This window comes from Panthera uncia, chromosome D4 (assembly GCF_023721935.1).
Source record: "Panthera uncia isolate 11264 chromosome D4, Puncia_PCG_1.0, whole genome shotgun sequence".
Taxonomy (NCBI): domain Eukaryota; kingdom Metazoa; phylum Chordata; class Mammalia; order Carnivora; family Felidae; genus Panthera; species Panthera uncia.
In genome coordinates this window covers 31,468,260-31,488,402 of record NC_064807.1, presented here as the reverse complement: position 1 = coordinate 31,488,402, position 20,143 = coordinate 31,468,260, and the positions used below count along the sequence as shown (strand labels likewise).

Sequence of the window (20,143 nt, the reverse complement as noted above, 5' to 3'; positions counted from 1 at the left end):
AAGAAGAAGAAGAAGAAGAAGAAGAAGAAGAAGAAGAAGAAGAAGAAGAAGAAGAAGGAGGAGGAGAAGGAGGAGGAGAAGGAAAAGAACTTTCTCCTGCCTCCTACAGGCCTTACAAGTTTAGTGTTTGTGGTATGTGTGGGCCACTAAGTACAGGGCCCTCTTGCTTAGGTCTGAAAGTAAATACTTCCTTATTGGGTTCCTATGATAAGCACCAAATACAGGCCATTTCCCCCCAATGGACTATGTAGTCCAAATGTAACCATGGTAAAAGCATGGCCACTGGAAAAATGAATGCCCCAATAAACCTCAGCAACTCCCTGATGTTGCTATTAACTTAAAATCACCCTATACTGACTAAACCTTCCAGGTTTCCTTCTGGGATGCCCAGAACTAGTTGATGCAGGAATCTTCTACCAAACTGCCTCCATATAGGACTAATTGCCTGAATTATCACCAAAAGCCTATAGCCTATAGTCCTTAGGAAGTCATACCATAGAAAGGATGCATCCAGAGTACCCAGCTACTCCCTAAAAGATCTGTGCTCCAATGGAAGCCATCTCTTCATGTTAAATGGGCCCCCTAGATGTGTTTTGATGAATTTAACACCTTAATTGCCCCAAACCTAATTTTTCAGTAACTGGAAATATATAAAAATAAGGTAATTTCACACTATTCAAAGAAATTATTAAAGGCCAGGGAGTACAGAACTTGTTGGCTTTTTGGGGGAAAAAAAAAGAATCTTAATGTTGCAGGAGTAAATATTAAAATCTAAATACGTGTAAGTGAAAGCTCCATTTTAACATGTAATCTCTGTTTTGCAGATAAAATAATCTTACCCTCTAAAAACAGTTTATAATGCTACAAATGTGTTACAGTTTCTTAAGTTAAAAATAAATATATGTATGTGTGCATCTATATTTAAGGTCTAAAGAACAACTGCCCATTTGCCAGTCAATTAAAATACATATATACAGATAGGTCTATACATATATTTTCAAAAGTAACATCATGAAGTTTCAATTCATAAATATGTATGAAATGTGAAGAATTTGTTTCTGAATATTTTGCCTGAATGTATTTGTGGATTTATTTAGCCAAAAAGATAACTTGCCAGTGCGAAGGACTGTGTCTGATGCTTAATATTCTATGAATTGAATTATTTTATAGTCAACTTTATAAAAGCACATCTTAGGGGTACCTGGGTGGCTCAGTTGGTTAAGTTACCGACTTCAGCCCAGTCATGATCTCGCCGTTTCTGAGTTCGAGCCCAGCATTGGGCTCGACAGTCTCTGCTGACAGCTCAGAGCCTGGAGCAGGTTTCAGATTCTGTGCCTCCCTCTCTCTCTGCCCCTTCCCCACTCATGCTCTTTCTCTCTCAAAAAAAAATAAACATTAAAAAAATCTATAAATAAATAAAAGCACATCTTAGGCTCAAAAAGAGAAATCTAACTCTGGGTTGGTAAGAACAAGCCATAGGGAAGGAATGGATAAAAAAGCATGGCCCTGAAGCCAGACTCCTAAAGGGGGAAAACTGGGATTTAGACAATCCTACCTGCCTTGAAGGTAGTAGAGTACTAGAGAGAAGGAGCCTAGTTCCTTAAATGAATGCATGGAGCAGAACCTCCACCAATCCATGTTAAGACTGTGATGTGAACAATAAAATTTTACTGTGTTGAGCACCCTAAAATGAGGGGTATTTGCAGTAGTTTGCCTAAAAATTCACACAATTATTACAAACCTAATTGAACTGTTGTCAGGATTGAAGGAAAATAATCTTGCCTAAGAAAAGCAGCTCAAGTTTTAGAAAGATGAATGTCAAATCAATTGCTGGAAGCTGAGCTATCCCAGCCTGAGTGGCAGGGCCCGGGCTGTGGACGGATTGGTGACTGCAGGGCGGCCCACAGACAGTGAAGCTTCTTGTACTCCCACTTTTAGGTAATTTGGCCTTAAAACTACCTGGGGTATTGTCTGTTGGGGAATTGCCCTCAGCAGGCCCCCTGGGAAAAGAACCATTAGGGAAGAAAATAAGGTTCCGCAAGAAATTGTGCGGCCTTACATTTAGCCCTTGCCATCCCCCATGGAGACTCCTCTACTTACAGGAAGGATAGCCTCATACCTTTGCCAGCAAAGGCAGCCAACTAAGAAGAGACATATGAATTTGAAAGCCCCACTCTGGCAACTAAGGAGTGTATCTCTGGGCACAAGTGACTTCAACCCCTAGGCCCACCTGGCCCCCCGGAGGCATTCCAGATGATGACTGAACCTAGTTGGTTAAGGTATAGAATGGTTCACTGGTTCCTAGGTGCATTGTCTCTCTGAGAATGTATGGGGCATGGGTTTCTAAGGCTTTTTCAGCCCCTTTCTGGCACCTCGGACCGAGGCAAACACATTGTTCTTCTGGCCTCATGTGGTTAGGAGGTCATGTCCCTGTAACTGTTCCACTTGAGGTGTTGAGAAATGGAGGGCCTTTCACGAGAACAGCAAAGCGAATGCTTTGTAGATTATAGATAAATGCAGATGCATAATGGAATAATGTAAGAAATTAATCTATAATCAAAGGGTATGCGGGAAAGTTAGGGGAAAATCACCATGTTATTTCTTAAAGGTTGTTTACACATAGGAACATTTTTAAAATTAGGTAATGTTAGAAAAACATAGATGATGTATGTTACAAGGAAATCACTAGCATATATAATGCATGTTTACTACAATAAATCGGCCAGTTCAACACACTGCTGTTGTCTGTGTCCATTTTTATTTTTTGTTTTTATTTTAGTTTTTTATTTTAGTTATTTATTTTTAGTTTTTTTATTTTAGTTTTAGTTTTTTATTTTAGTTTTTTATTTTCTAGTTTTTTATTTTAGTTTTATTTTCACCGACGCGGTTCTTCCTTTGGGAACCCCTGGACCTGCTGGAGCTGGACTCTGGCAATCAATGAGTCCTCTTTTCTATGCTAAATGATTCATTAATAAATCATACTGGCTCCCTAAAATAATTGTTCCAAATTGGGAATTTAGCGTTAAATACTCATCAAATTTCAAAAGGTGATCAAATACATTACATAATGAATCTAGGAAATTTAATATTTTAATTTTTAAAAATTAACTGTGTGTTTTCTCTGTTGTGATTAGTACAGTCTGTACACAATGAAAAATTGAAATTTGGGGGCATGGCACATTTGGTTGATCCATGCAAGAACTTGCATTCCTGAAGTAATACAGAATAGCTAAAGGTTTAAGTAAATATAATATAAAATATGGGATTTCAGTCAAATGTATTATAATTAAAGTATATCTTTAAAAAAACCCATACATTTCATGAATTTGCTTTAGCAAAACTCAAGAATAAAACCACCCAAGTGTTTTTAACTTAGAATTTTGTAACTTTTCAGGGCTCCTGGGTGGTTTAGTCTAACTCTTGGTTTCGACTCAGGTTATGATTTCATGGTTCATGAGCTGAAGCCACGCATCGGGCTCTGTGCTACCAATGCAGAGCCTGCTTGGGTTTCTCTCTCTCCCCATCTCTCTGCCTCTCCTTCATTCGCACTCTCTCTCTCAAAATAAATAAATAAATAAACTTTATTGGAAAAAAAAAGAATTGTGTACATTTTGATTCATGTCTCAAAACTACAATGGGTTTTAAGGAAATAATCCTACGGAGCAATGTGGGAGTTTAGAGGTTCCTTTTTATTTTTTTTATTAAATTTTTTTAATGTTTATTTTGAGAGAGAGAGAGAGAAAGAGAGAAAGGGAGACAGAACACGAGCAGGGGAGGGGCAGAGAGACAGAGAGACAGAATCTTAAGCAAGCTCCAGGCTCTGAGCTGTCAGCATAGAAACTTACACGGGGCTGGAACTCATGAGCCATGATATCATGACCTGAAGCGAAGTCAGACATTTAACCAACTGAGCAACCCAGGAGCCCCTTTAGAGGTTCCTTTTAATGCCATGATTTCTAGAGTTGTTTAGGCCTTTGAACAATTTATGAAAGCAGTAAAAGGGGTTTGTAAGACTTCCCCTGAATTTCAAAAAGTTTACTAGGTATTGTGGTATAAATGAATGCGCACTGACCGTGAGTATGACAGATGTGAGTTCTTTAGTCAACTTGCTCTTTGATAAAAAGTCAATTAGGGGCACCTGGGTGGCTCAGCTGGTTAAGGGTCTTACTTCAGCTCTCATCATGATCTCACAGTTTTTGAGTTCAAGCCCCATGTAGGGCTCTGTGCTGACCATTCAGAGCCCAGAGCCTGCTTCTGATTCTGTGTCTCCCTCTCTCTCTACCCCTCCCCCACTCGCACTCTGTCTGTCTCTGTCTCTAAAGTAAATAAACATTAAAAAAAATTTTTTTTAAGTCAATTATTTCACTACAATTTCTCATGTGTAAAATAGTGTTAGGAATACTCAAATTTCCTTTGTCAATTCCACTTCAGTAAAGATGAGGGGAAAAAAGTAAAGAATACTTAAAGGTGCTGGGTGGCTCACGCCATTAAGCGTCTGACTTATGCTCAGGTCATGATCTCATGGTTCATGAGTTCAAGCCCTGCATTGGGCTCTCTGATGTCAGCGCAGAGCCTGCTTCAGATTCTCTGTCTCCCTTTCTCTTGGCTTCTCTCATGTTCTCTTCTCTCTCTCTCAAAAATAAATAAAAATATTTTTTAAAAGAAAAGAATGCTTAACTCAAAGGATTGTTGTAAGACTTATATAAGATAATGTTTTTAGAGTCTGGCATATTGAAAATATACAATAAATGGTTTTTCTCTCCCTCTCTCCAATAAAAACTATAGACAACATTTACTAACTAGAAGGATGGATAAGATAACCTGAGTTACTTTTTTTAAATTGCTATTACAGCAGTTCAATATGAGATAATTTCCTTCAGAAATATTATTATACTGTTATTATTCTAAAGTCCTATTTTGGCAGTACTATACGTATATGATGAAAATATCTGAAAAACAATTTCCTTCTAACATTGTGTTCCTTTTGGTAACCAAATTGTCTCAGAATCTGTGCATAACCATAAAAAACATCAATAAAAATGGCCTTGGGATAGAGAACCACAGGATTAGTATGTCAGCATGTATTCTCAGAAATGAACACTAGATGGCAGCTTTTAGACAAGATCTTCTGGGTAAAATGACCCATTTTTCTCCACTCCTGACAAAACCTAAGCCAAGTCTTCTTTGAGCATGGAATCTTTCTTACCCAGGGGATCCTACTTCCAGGGGCCTTCCCACTTGCCTCCATCAAGATAGCGGTTACTAACCTTAAAAATGAAGCATCTGTAGAGGATTATGGAGAGAAAAGATTAAATAAAAAACAAATAAACAGTAACAAACTAACCTCTAAGCCTGTCCTTGTTTTATACTTTGTAAAGTCCCTCCATTATACTTTACTTTCCTTTTTAAAGAATCAATACAAGGTGATTTCATCTTTGCGGTGATGAAGAGGGTAGAGCAGGGGGAGAAAGGAATCTTCCTCAATCAATTCTAAAGACCTCTGTTCATTATAACAGCAAGTTTTTCACCTTGTACTTGTTCTTTTTAAAAAATCTTTCTACTCTACTTTTCTTTTAATAAGTCAAGTGTTTACAGTGTAAGATTTGGTATATGTATCAGTCTGTCACTAAGGGTGGGAGATTAGAAAATATATTTGGTTAAGTTCACCACCACAGGCTCATGAGGGAAATAAGACAGCAGCATAAATTTCAGAGTAAGGTACCCTTTCTGGCATGTACATTTTATAAGCACAGCACCGAAGTCTTATTAAGTAGCATTTTATCATCTTATATTAGGGTAAGGAAAAAGGAAGTGCACTACTATGAGTCCCTACTACATAATGGGTGCTTTACAAAGCCTGCACCATATTAGGTAATTAATACCTTTTACTCATTTTTTGAGATGAGGAATGTTTTTTAGGAAGATTAACTAAAAGGCCCAAAGTAACACACAGGATGGTAACATCAGGAACTGAAATTAGGTCTGCCTTTTTTTTTTTTTTTTTTTTATTATGTTTGTTTATTTTGAGAGAGAGACAGAGACAGAGTGCAAGTGAGGGAGGGGCAGAGAGAGAGGGAGACACAGAATCCGAAGCAGGTTCCAGGCTCCCAGCTATCAGCGCAGATCCTTATGCAGGGCTCCAACCAACAAGCCGTGAGATCATGACCTAAGCCTAAGTCAGTGGCTCAACGGACTGAGCCACCAGGCGCCCCAGACTGCTTCTTAAAGAAGGCATTGTGAGTGAGATGTTAATTCTGATAACTTGAATTCATTTCTGCCTTAGGAAGATTTTTTTTCTCTTTAGCAACAGTTCCTTCTGTATCCTAGACAAGGGTCAAATTACAGTGGAGCTGGCAGTAGTGGTGGAGTGGAGGCAGCAGGGGTTGCGTGACCACCTGGGTTTTTGAGATGGCTGCTGATATTTCTGAATCTGGTAGGCATGATTGCAAAGGAGAGCTGGGCAAATACCAAGTTAGATGCAGACTACCCACTTTAAGTCCTCTACTGTGGAGTCTGTTCATTACCAACAGAGTACTGTGAATATATGCCTGATGTCGCTAAATGTGAACAGTGGTTAGAGAATTTTCCAAATGAGTTTGCAAAACTTAACTATAGAAAATTCACCCAAACAAGAAGCTGGAACTAGTAAGGGTCAAGGCACACCAGGGGAAGAAGAAGAGAAGAAAAAGCAGAAGACAGGTGGAAGGGGTCAAATAAAGCAAAAAAAGAAGACTGTACCACAAAAGGTTATGATAGCCAAAATTCCCAGAGCAAAGAAGAAATATGTAACAAGAGTATGTGGCCCTGCAACTTTTGAAATTGATCTAAAAGAAGTACAAAGATTTTTTGCTCAAAAATTCTCCTGTGGTATCTCAGTAACAGGAGAGGATGAAATCATCATTCAGGAAGGCTTTACAGATGACATCATTGATGTCATTCAGGAAATATGGCCAGAGGTGGTGAATGATGGTAGCATCGAAAATCTTGGAGAAGTAAAGAAGTGATTTTGAAAATTTGTCCCTATTTAATGATTTGAACTGAGAGTAGATATGGCCAAAGGGAGAGAGGCCTTTTAAAAATATATATATTTATCCTACAGTAAAACTGTAGACTACTCTCACCCTTGGCATTTTCACTGTTCTGTATAAGGCTGCGTGTTCTTTTAATTGCCAAAGTCTAAAAAACAGGGGAGACTGTCATGCTTACGCATGAAATAGGATTTAGTCAAATAAAAATTTTTGGTCATTTAGTACTGACTTTTTCTCTTTTTAACTTTTTATTTTTGGAAAAACAGTAGATTTTTTTGTGCAAAGCTTTTCTGTTTATTATCTTAAAATAATCATGATTTAATGAGTTAATTTTCTTAAAATAATCATGATTTAATTAAATCATGATTTGAAGCTGAGTAATGTTTTAAAGAATTTGAATTTTGGCTTAATCATCATTAATATTGTCTCCTTGCTTCTTTGGTGTGAGTTTTGAGATGCTTGGGCATCTAATAGATTTGTGGTTGAATTTCCTTCACTGATACCAAGTCCACTTCGTGATCACAGTAAATTAATGTTGGTAGGAGTTGTTCACGTTCTGGAGATTATTTGGTAAAGTATACTAAAGCCTTAAAACCATCTGCAGTCTGACCCAGTTAGCTACTTAGTTGACATTATCCTAAAGATAGAATTATTCTTGCTAAAAACTGTGGGTGAGGATGTTCACCACAATGTTACTCATAAAAAAATTGCAACTGATATAAATGAACAATTGAGAAATGGTTAGAGAATGATGGTGTACCATATGGTAGATTATTCATATATTTTTAAATATTTTCCAAGAATACTTTGGAAACACGTTTGGTAATGTTAAATAGGGAGGAAGACCCCAAATCCATTTTATACATTACTATCACCACTGTTTTGAGTGAAAGGCCATTCAGAGATGCTGTGAGTTCTTGTTCTAGCTATAAATTCTGAAAATAAAATTCTACCCAATTGGAAAGAATATACATCCATGCTCTCTCTCTATATATATAGGTAGTCTGAGAAATAACAATTGAAATGTCTTTCTCACAAGAGAAACAGTGACAATGAATTTTAATGAATGCACTAAATGAACTTAAACTTTGCACTTAATAAAGGTCTCAAGTCAGGTGCTACAAATTGAAAAGAAGACTCCTGGTATTTTAAATTGCTATAGACACCTTTAAGAAATTTAGAACCCATTGTTTATTGCCCTACAAATTACAACCTTGAATGAATGAGTGGTATTTTTTTAAATACTTAAAATCTTAGAAAAAATGTGTAATAAAGATAAATTAAGAAAATAAATTTCTGTATTAACTGTGAATTTTACTAAATATGAGTATCTAATGAAGCAAATTTATCCATCAAGACCATTTGATATGTATTGTGTATGTATTCTGTTGGTGCTAGAAGGTATCTATGTACCTGTATCAACCATGTGACTTTATGTAAAGATTCTCAATGTTCACAGTTCTTGGCAAATGCAGTTTTAATACATATAAAGCCAGCAGTGGTTGTTACTGCAGGATAATGGAGGATTAAAATTGTCCTTGTCTAAAAAAAAAAAAAAAAAAAAAAAAAAAAAAATTTAGTGGACTTTGTTACAGAATGGCAATGTTATCTTCTTGTTTTGTATTAATTTTCCAGATATTGAATTCTCTGCTTTTACTGTTTTATTTCAACTAATTGTTCCTGACCTTTCTCATTCCGCTATCTGATCATAGGGTATGTTAGTTTCCTAGGGCTATATAGTAAATACTACAGACTGGGTGGCTTAAAACAACAGAAATTTATTCTCTCACAGTTCTGGAGGCCGTAAGTCAAACATTGAGGCATCAGCAAGGTCACACCAACTCTAAAGTCTCTAGGGAAGAATCCTTCCTTGACTCTTCCAGCTTCTGGTGGTTGCTAGCAAATTTTGGCATTCTTGCCAGATGACAGCATCACTCCTATCTCTGTCCGTCTTCCCTCTGTGTATATCTGTGTCCAAATTCCCCTCTTAGGACACCAGTTGCTCTAATCCAGCATAATCTCATTTTAACTTGACTACATCTGTAAAGACCCTATTTCCAAATAAAGTCACACTTACAAGTTCCAGGTGGACATGGATTTGGGAGATATACTATTCAACCTAGTACATAACATTTGTTTTTAGTTTCTTGATACTCTGCTTTAGGGTCTGTTTCTAGTTAAACCTGGAATAATCGCAATGAACAGGACTACTCTTTCAACTTCCTTCTGTGGTCTTCCAACTTCCATCTACAATCTATGATTTGTGAGTGGCTGGTATCACTTTATCTTGCCTAGTGAAGCATTTCTGTCTTCATGTTCTAATAGAGCTTGGGCCCTGATTCTCTATTGCTTATTTCAGTATATACATAAAGTTTTTTCATTACTTTTGTCCTCAGTTTCAGAATTCATCTCAAAATAACTGTTCCAATTCTCTTTGCAATTCTGTAATCAACAGATCTGTTCTTTCCTTTTGGAGACATCTTTTTTCTAATGTTTGTTTGTTTGCTTATTTATTTATTTTGAGAGAGAGAGGCAGAGAGAGAAGGGGAGAGGCAAAGAGAGAGGGAAACAGAGAGTCCCAAGCAGGCTCTGTGCTGTCATCGCAGAGCCCAACGTGGGGCTCAAACTCACCAACCATGAGATCATGACCTGAGTCAAAAATCAGGAGTTGGATGCTTAACTGACTGAGCCACCTAGGCGCCCCACATTTGGAGACCTCTTATGACCTTCAAGGTTTTACTCAGCTCAATGTGGCTGGTTCATCCCAATTCTCTACTTTCTGTGGCAACTGCTCTATTTTCCAAAACCTGAATTTCTTGCCCCCTACTCTTGAAATAGCTCACATTTGATGGTTTCTTTAACAACTTTTGCTTCATTGATGTTGTGGTCTTAACGTGTTTCCCCCAAAAGTTCTTATGTTGAAATCCTAATGCCTGGTGTAGTGGTATTAGGAGGTAGGTCCTTTGGGAGGGGCTTATCCATGAGGTGGAGCCCTCATGAGTAGAACTAATGATCTTATAAGAGAGACCCCAGAGAGCTTGTTTGCCCCTTCCACTAAGAGAGGACACAGCACTAAAGCACAGTTGTAAACCAAGTGACCATATTGGCACCTTGATCTTGGACTTCCCAACTTCCAGAACTGTGAGAAATAAATTACTGTTGTTTATAAACTAGCCAGTCTGTGGTATTTTCTCATGGCATCCGGAATGGACTAAGACAATTAATGACCATTTTTATTTTTATATTTTAGTGATTTCTTATGTTTTATCTTTCCAGAAATTTGTAACATTTTTCAGATTTCTTTGCCACTTCTTTCTCAAAGTCCATCCTAAATTTATCTTCCTCTGTCTTATGCCTACTTTCTTAGAGTCCCGAGTACAATTTTAAGCCCAGCCTTCTTAATGAGTTGTAAAAAAAAAAAAAAAAAAAAGTGAGTTGTATTCTGAAGCATATTCTGAAGTGGTCATGAACCCAAGGACTTCTTTGTTCCTGTTATCATCTGTTAATGTTTGGACACATTCTTAGGAATTTCTGGGTTTTTTTTTTTCTTTCAAGTGAGGTTTATTTTCAACAATTTGAAGTTTAGTTATCTTATATAGTCTATTTTACACAGAAAGGAACTTTCTCCAGATTAAAATAATATATTCACCAATCTCCATCAAGGCCATGATAATGAGAGGCTTCAAGGCCACTCCATGAACATCAGATCTAGGTATAAAAGCTACAGAAAGCATAGCCGAGGTTGATTGTTTTCTTTTTGGGCATTCTTCACCTTACCTAACTTCCTATTTAGGTGCCCTAGTGGCCAAATCTTCCTTAACTCAATTTTTGGGATGTTCCTCTGATAGTTCCAACATGGGACACCATTTCCCTCTATGTTTGACTCAGAAAAGGGTTCTTGAACTGCTACTCCTGTGAGGGTCTGTGGTCAAATGCAAACAGGTGGACAGGGGGCAGGACTAGGGGAAGGAGGAAAACATGTAAGGTGAGAGCTTGGGGTATGGCCTCCTCTTTGATCTCTAAGTGCTATATCCTGTGTCCATCTACCACTACCACCCCTGCCACACAACCCCAACCCCTTCCCACCCTCTGTCATCCCCATCTCCTCCTCCACCCTGGCATGGTCTGTAGCCTCCTCCCATTCTCCTGCTTCCTTCTACCCCTCCCCCTAGAACACATCCACTCTTTGAGTCTGTATGCCCAAACATCCCTCATGGAAAATAAAGATTGCCTTACCCAGGAAAAAAAAAAAAAAAAGGCCTTATTTTCAATAGAACAAACACTGGGAGGCCTTGGTTTTTCTTTTTCTAGTCTATCCAGTGCCAATTTACTTTGCTGTTACTTCCTGTTTATTGTTTTTCTCATTGTCAGCCATCCAGATATCATTGGAAATAAGTCTATAGCATTTATTTATCTAATGTGAAATATAACACACATACTGAAAACTACACAGAACTTATAAACCATTTAAATACTTATAAAATAGAAACACTTTAGACACTATCCAACACATACACCTGTTCTGTAAACACCCTACAACTGCCTCCCTCCCTCCAAGATCACAACTCACCCCTCTCCTCTGGAGAAATTCCACCCTGATTTCACCCTGAATCACTTTCTTGCTTTACTTTCTCCCCTTTTTAGTATCATTACCTTAATGTACCTTATCATACATAAACAGCACAGTTTGGTTGTAACTGTTACTGAAGATTACATATATGAATTATAGTCTATGTATTTTTTTATGTCTTACTTATTTCTCTCAACATTGTGATACTTATCCATGTTGCATTTAACTCTAATTTGTTCCTTTTCATTAACATGTAGTTTTCATATATTTTATGAATATAGCATACTGTCTCCTGTTCATAGATAAAGGGATTATTTGTTTGTAGCTATCAAGAACATTCTTGTCCATGGATCCTGGGGCACAGGTGCTTATGTATCACTCAAGATCTTGTTAAGATGCAGAGTTTAATTCATATGATCTATAGTAAGGCCCAGAAATTTACATTTCTAACAAGTTGCTGGGAAATGCTGAGGTTTCTGGTGTATAGTCCGCAGTTGAGTAGCAAGGGTGAGTGTATAGCTGGAAGAGAAAGTGCTGGGTCCTAGAATATCTGTATATTCAATTTTTTAGAAAATGTCAAGCTGTTTGTAAAACTGTTGTGTCTATTTACACTCTGTCCAGCAGTGTTTGAATGCTCCTGTTGTTCACCATTCTTGCCAAATACTGGGTACTGTCAGATTCTTAATATTTGTCAATCAGAAGGGTGATTTAAATTTGCCTTTTCTGGATATTTATGAAATTAAAAGGCTTTGTTTATGATCCATTTAGATTTCCTCTTTTTGGAAAATATTTGAAGTTCCCTGCACTACCACCCCATTTTCTTTTCCTCATTGAAAAAACTGCTGTCCCTTTGACCACTGTTAGAGAGGAAAAACTTCCTCCACCCTTTTAAGTTCAGCAACTGGGGATCTGATAATTAAGGTTTATTCATAGGCATATGGTGTTAATAAAGGAGGAATCTAGCTCATTGAACAGTTAGTCAGAGGCTAACCTAATTTAGTAGAGAAAAACAGACTTTGTGGGAAGAATAAAGAGATTTACTTAAGAAAAACAAATGGGTTTTTAAAAAAACAATCTGGAAAGAAACTTTGTGATAGTTTGTTTATGCTGCTGTGAGTGGTTTTCCTTACTTTTCATGGCCATAAAACTCTTCTGGGAAAGGGATTTATAGTAGGTTTACTCTTGATTTCTCTCCTTGGGGTAGGCTGACCCTGACAGGGAAATTCTTGCAGCCTCACTTCCCAGAAGTTTCTGCTTTTAGTTATATAAGGGAAGCTCTGAGAAGGCTTCTTTCTGCACGTATTGATTCCCAAATGTCTTCAGCTTAAAATAATCTTCATACTGACCTTGGGGTTCCAAATGGTCCCTATACCATCTTGTGAGTTTCCAAGTATTTTGTTTTCTTCTGGACCTTTATTTTTTAGTATTACCTTTTATAGTATCAGTGCTTTCAAAAGTACTCATTTTAAATTATTTTTATTTAATTTATTAAAAAGAAAGGGATTTTCTGGTGTCCATTTTCAGTTGAATCAAATACTGGACACGTGGGGGCGCCTGGCTGGCTCAGTCAGAGGAGCATGCAACTCTCGATCTCAGAGTCATGAGTTCAAGCTCTACTTTGGCTGTAGAGATTACTTAAATAAATAAATAAATAAATAAACAAATAAATAATTTAAATAAATAAAAAAAGATACTAGACAGGTAAGCATTCTTTTTTTAGCTGAATTGTTAGAGATGCTTTTCAGCAATCTAAGTGAGAATGAATCTTTCAAGTACAGCATATTTGTTAGTTTCTGAGATAAATTTCTTACCTTTCTAAAAAGAAAACACCTGGAGTTGGTGAAATCAAAAGCAAAACATCAGAACTTTTGCTTTTCCATTTTTCCTATGAATTTGTCTTGTTCTAGGGGGAAAAAACAAAACAGAGTCAGGGTAATGGATTCCTCTTATAGCTTTATAGTTTGTTTAGAATTTTTAGAACCCACTAAAGGTTTTCTATTTGTTTCCTTTTGCCAAATACCTTTCCCTTTTTGCCATAGCTGATAGAAGCTCAGACTGAAATATGCTCCATCACAGCAAATGAATTACGCTTGGCAGAAAATTTTCCTTTCAATTTTCCCAATCATATTGAATACATTATCTCTGCTGCAGGTCCTTTTATTAAGAAGCAGGATGTATATTTGGGTACCTGACTCACTCAGTCATTTAAGCCTCTGACTTTGGTTCAGGTCATGATCTCCCAATTCATGAGTTCAGGCCCCATGAGTGCTGACAGCTCAGAATCTGGAGCCTGCTTCTGATTCTGTGTCTCCCTCTCTCTCTGCCCCTCCCATGCATGTGCTCTTTCTCTCAAAAATAAACATTAAAAATTAAAAAAAAAAAGAACTAAAAATACATTAAATATTAATGAATAAAACAAATCAATAGAAAAATTGACAAGGGTTTACACTGAGTTCCCAGAAAAGAAAAAATATACATGGCTCTTAAATATAAGATGCTCATTTCCCAAGAGAAATGAAAATTAAAAATATTATGTGATATCATGACAATCTATCAAGTCATCAAATGAAATAAGTATGCTAACATTTTGTTGATAAGACTATGGGAAAATATATACACACTGGTAGTGGAAATTAAATTAGTATGATGCTTACAGAAGGCAGTGGCATTTATCTATCAAAATTTCAAATACATATAACTTTTAACACAGAAATGGTCTTTTAGGAATTTGTATCATCATAAAGTTGCACAACAACAATTTTTTTCATTACAGCATTGTTCATAATAGACAATCCCAAATGGCTATCAATAGGGGACTGGTTATAAAAAATAAAAAAATAAAAAAAAACACATAGTATAGCCATACCATGGAATCTGTACAGCTGTACAAAAAGTGATAACATTGTATACGCGTATGGATCTCAAAAATTTTTTATTTTTTATTTTTTTAATTTTTTTTAAATGTTTATTTATTTCTGAGACAGAGAGAGACAGAGCATGAGTGGGGGAGGGGCAGAGAGAGAGGGGGACACAGAATCTGAAGCAGGCTCCAGGCTCTGGGCTGTCAGCACAGAGCCCAACACGGGGCTCGAAACTCAGACTGTGAGATCATGACCTGAGCCGAAGCTGGACACTCAACTGACTGAGCCACCCAGGCGCCCCTCAAAAATGTTTTTAAATGAAAAAAAAGTAGGATGCAGAACATTATGTAGATTAGGCTACTCTTTGTGTGTAAAAAAAAAGAAAGTAGGAAAATAAGTGTATTTGTATTTCCTTGGCTCCCAACTAGTTGTCTAGCCAACTAGCATAAACTATCATAACCTCCCAACTAGTTGTCTTTGGGATGGGGTGCATTGGAAATTAAGCAAATAGGCTGTAAGGATGTGAAACAGATTTTTCACTATATACTTTTCTACATTTTAATTTTTTAATTATATGACTAAAAGACTTTTACCAAACTTATCTTAAAGATAGATTGGATTTTTAGGGGCACCTGGGTGACTCAGTCAGTTGAGCATCTGACTTCAGCTCAGGTCATGATCTCACGGTTTGTGGGTTCGAGCCCCATGTCGGGCTCTGTGCTGACAGCTCAGAGCCTGCTTCAGATTCTGTGTATTACCAGCATTACCTTGATCCCAAAACCAGACAAAGACCCCACTAAAAAGGAGAATTATGGACCATTTCCCTGATAAAGACAGATGCAAAAATTCTCAACATGGTACTAGCAAATCGAATCCAATAATACATTAAAATAATTATTCACCATGATCAAGTGGGGTTTATTCCTGGACTGCAGGAATGGTTCAATATCCATAAATCAATCAATGTGATAAATAACATTAGTAAAAGGATAATAACCACATGATCCTCTCAATAGATGCAGAAAAAGCATTTGACAAAATACAGCATCCTTTCTGGATAAAAACCCTCAACAAAGTCAACAAAGTAGGGATAGAAGGAACAAACCTCAACATCATAAAGGCCATATACGAAAGACCCAGAGCTAATATCATCCTCAATGGGGAAAAACAGAGCTTTCCTCCTAAGGTCAGGAATACAACAGGAGGGTCACCTGGGTGGCTCAGTTGGTCAAGTGTCCAGCTTCGGCTCAGGTCATAATCTCATGGTTCATGAGTCTGAGCCCTGCATTGGGGCCTAGTGGGCCCAGCTCAGAGTCTGGAGCCCACTTTGGATTCTGTGTCTCCTTCTCTCTCTGCCCAGCCCCCGTTTGCATTCTCTCTCTCTCTCTCTCTCTCAAAAATAAATAAACATTAAAAATATATATATTTTAAAAAAAGGAATATGACAGATATGTCCACTCTCACCACTGTTGCTCAACATAGTACTGGAAGTCCTAGAGTCAGCAATCAGACAACAAAAAGAAATAAACGGCATCCAAATCAGTATGAAAGAAGTCAAACTTTCACTCTCTACGTGGAAAACCTGAAAAGACTATGCTAGAACTGATCCATGATTTTAGCAAAGTTGCAGGATATAAAATCAATGTACAGAAATCTGTGGCCATTTCTATACACCAATAATGAAGCAGCAGAAGGAGAAATCAAGGAATTAATCCCATTTACAACTGTACCAAGAACCATAAAATACCTAGGAATAAATTAACCAAAGAGGTAAAATATCTGTATCTGGAAACTATAGAAGGCTTATGAAAGAAATTGAAGAAGACACAAATGGAAAAACATTCCATGCCTCTGGATTAGAAGAACAAATATTGTTAAAATGCCAATGCTATCCAAAGCAATCTACACATTCAGCTAATCCCTATCAAAATAACACCATCATTCTTCACAGAGCTAGAAAAAACAATTCTAAAACTTGTATGGAACCAGAAAAGACCTCGAAGAGCCAAAGTAATGTTGAAAAACAAAACCAAAACTGGAGGCATCACAATTCTGGACTTCAAGCCTTATTACAAAGCTGTAATCAAGACAGTATGGTACTGGCACAAAAACAGACATAGATCAATGGAACAAAATAGAGAATAGAGAACCCGGAAATGGATACAGAAATGTATGGCCAACTACTCTTCCAAAAAGCAGGAAAGAATAGCCAACGGAAAAATGACAGTCTCTTCAGCAAACAGTAATCTACAGAAGAAAGAACCTGGAACAATTTCTAACACCATACACAAAAATAAACTCAAAATGGATGAAAGACCTAAATGTAAGGAAACCACCAAAATCCTAGAGGAGAAAACAGGCAACAACCTCTCTGCCCTTGGCCACAGCAACTTCTTACTAGACATATCTCTGGAGGCAAAGGAAACAAAAGTAAAAATGAGCTATTGGGACCTCATCCAGATAAAAAGCTTTTGCACAGCAAAGGAAACAATAAAACTAAAAGGCAACCAACTGAATGGTAGAAGATATTTGCAAATGACAGACAAAGGGTTAGTATCCAAAATCTGTGAAGAAATGTATCAAACTCAACACCCACAAAACAAATAATCCAGTGAAGAAATGGGTAGAAGACATGAACAGACACTTTTCCGAAGATGATATCTAGATGGCTAACAGACACATGAAGATGCTTAACATCACTCATCATCAGGGTGATACAAACCCAAACCATGAGATACCATCTCACACCTGTGAGAATGGCTAAAATTAACAACTTAGGAAACAACCAAAGCTAGAGAGGAGGAAGAGAAAGGGGGGCACTTCTGCACTGTTGGTGGGAATGCAAACTGGTGCAGCTGCTCTGGAAAACACTATGGAAATCCCTCAAATAATTAAAAATAGAGCTACCCTGCAAGCCAGCAATTGTAATACTAGGTATTTACCCAAAGGATACAGGTATGCTGTTTCAGAGGGGCACATACATCCCAATGTTTATAGCAACACTATCAACAATAGCCAAATTATGGAAAGAGCCCAAATGTCCAACGACTGAATGAGTGCATGTAGAAAGTGTGGTGTGTGTACACAATGGAATATTACGATCAAAATGAATGAAATCTTGCCATTTGCTACAACTTGGTTGGAACTAGAACATACTATGCTAAGTGAAATAAGTTAAAGACAAATATGTGATTTCACTCATATGGGAATTTAAGAAGCAAAACAAATGAACATACAGGCAAGAAAAATAAGATAAAAACAGAGGGAGGCAAAACATAAGACTCTTAAATACAAAATCTGAGGGTTGCTGGGAGGGGGGTGGGGGCATGATGGGCATTAAGGAGGGTATTGTTGAAATGAGCAGTAGGTGTTATGCGTAATGAATCACTAAATTCTACTCCTGAAACCATTATTACACTATTTTTTAACTAACTTGGAATTAAATAAAATTTTAAAAATGTTATCATGTCAAATCAAGTCAAATACCATGAAAGGATGGGGGATGCCAAATACAACGGTAAACACCTAAAGATGGCAACTGTGTATTAGTCCTAGCACCATGAGAATAGGATGGAAATCACGGACAAGATAGAAGGTGTTTCCTGAACTGGGTAGCTAAAAATCTAAAACAAACAAACAAACAAACAAAAACAGGCCAACTTAGATTTACATTAGTGGAAGAGAGGGTGGATTGTGGTTCTCCTGAGTGAGAGAATACATTCGTGTGGCGCAGGCTCACACCCAGGATAACCCAATGGAAAGGGAAGATGACAGCGACATAGCCGCATCACGGGTCACTAGCACGCGCGCTCCCCACTCGAGTTCTGGCTCTGAGAGAACACCCAACGCAGGACCGATTCCCCAGCTGCGCCGCCCTGCCCACTGCACCCTTACTTCAACCCTGGGGTGGGGGTGGGGGCGACCTCTATAGTCTCAGCAGATGAGGGCGAACAACTACCCGTGGTCGCCAGCTTCCGGACCACCTTCTCAAGAACCCAAAGAAGAGCGCCTTTCCGACTCCGGAGGAAGAAATGGTGAACGAAGTGTTCAAGAGACAAAGCTGGTGGCAGTCGTATGCTGCGCATGCGCTACTAACGGGGAAACCAAAGTGGGAAAAGAGGCGGTAAAGACATTCGCCCCCTAGAGGCTAGTAGTCTCCAAAGTCGCAAGCGACGTGGCAGTCACGTGACAGCTGAGCCAGAAGTCTGTCATATGACACACACGCACACACACGCCTCAGTAAAGGGACCAGTGGGAGAGTAGCAGTGAGTCACGTGAGTCTCTGATAGGTTTCAGGCCCTGGGCCAGGTTCTGTTACCTTCAGCGTCACCGAAAACCCGCGCCATCCTCTAGCATTTTCTTGTTCCTCTAAGATGGGACGGCCCCCGTTCTTAATAGAGGGGAGAGATTTTGAACAGGCGGAATGAACAGGTGCATACGTCACTGTGGAGAACCCCTTACTGACGTACTAAGCCCCCAGGGTATGGACAAGTGTCCCACAATGCAATACGGCTCGTTGCGGTCTTATGGGTATTCGGCTGCGTGGTGACGTCAGAACGCGGCTTCCGCAGAAGGGGTTTTGAGGCCCCGCTGCGCCCGACGTGGTTACACCGTCACTTCCTAGACGGAAGTGACTTGTTTTGTGCGCATTTTCCTGTGTTGTGGCTTGAGTTTTCTGCAGTCGGCTTACCGGAATTGAGAAGTCCCTGTACTTCTTTGCTTGCGTACAGGGAAATAGAAAACCGAAATCGTTTAAAAACAAATTGAAAAAGTAGTGCAAAGACAACCCACAAAGAAGACTCCAGACTACCCTGATTTCCTTGGAAAGTTAAACCAAACATATTACCAGGATAACTTTCCTGTCTTAATGAGATATTTACAAACTGGGGAAAGGAAGACAGTCACGGGGAACACTTCAACTTTTTATGGGGCACAGAATAACCCTGATGGGGAAACCTGACAGGCACCAAGTTAAAGGAAAGTTATATTCCAGTTTTGCTCATGAATGTAGATTCAAAAATCCTTAAAATATTAACTAAATCCAGGATTGTATAGAAAGAACAATACATTACAAGCAAGTTAGGTTGTTTTAACATCAAAATCAAGGTACTAATGGTTAATGTGGAGAATGTCCTCTAAAAAAAATGTAGAAGAAATGAAACATTTATGAGAAATGTTCATGAAAAACCAGGAATAGTGGGGAAATTAACATGATAATCTTCAAATTTTAAAGCTTTCTCTTCCTTACAATTTTTTGTTAACTAACCTGGGTTCTTTGACAATACAGAGTTTCCTCCAGTCTGGATTTTGCCAATTGCATGTATATGGAGCATTTCAACATGTTCCTCTCTCCTATTTCCTGCATTGGTAGTTGTGTTGTTTTATTTCTTTAAACATAGTAATCATAGTTCTTTTGTAATCTGTATCATAATTCTAATGTCTCAATTATTTTCTGGTTTATTTCTGCTGCCTGATATTTTTGCTGTGTGTTGTTTGTGGTGTCTAGTTTCCTTGTATGTTTACTTCTTATCCTTGAAAAACTATTTGTGAAGGAAAGTATTTGTGGCTTCTTGGGGAAAAAAAAATGATTTTTGTTTGCTTCTGCTAGGTGCCTTGAGGCTTTCTTAACGTTTATTTTTGAGAGAGAGAGAGAGAGACAGAGTGTGAGTGGGGGAAAGGGCAGA

The 20,143-nt window shown here is 38.0% G+C and overlaps 1 long non-coding RNA gene and 1 pseudogene across 3 annotated transcripts in view; one reads left to right on the top strand and one right to left on the bottom strand.

The window, feature by feature from the left end:
* LOC125925562 (uncharacterized) overlaps nt 1-19,027 on the bottom strand; it is a 27,003-nt gene extending 7,976 nt beyond the window's left edge. The window contains exons 1-2 of one of the 3 annotated variants that reach the window (XR_007458878.1): nt 18,778-19,027; nt 13,410-13,501 (exon numbers count right to left, since the gene is read on the bottom strand). This is a non-coding gene — a long non-coding RNA (uncharacterized LOC125925562). Of the gene's footprint in view, nt 1-13,409; nt 13,502-18,417; nt 18,735-18,777 lie in introns of those variants that run through there. The other 2 variants (XR_007458875.1, XR_007458876.1) reach the window with 2 other exon arrangements.
* LOC125925506 (density-regulated protein-like) lies at nt 6,369-7,410 on the top strand (annotated as a pseudogene).
* Nucleotides 19,028-20,143: the final 1,116 nt, after the last annotated feature.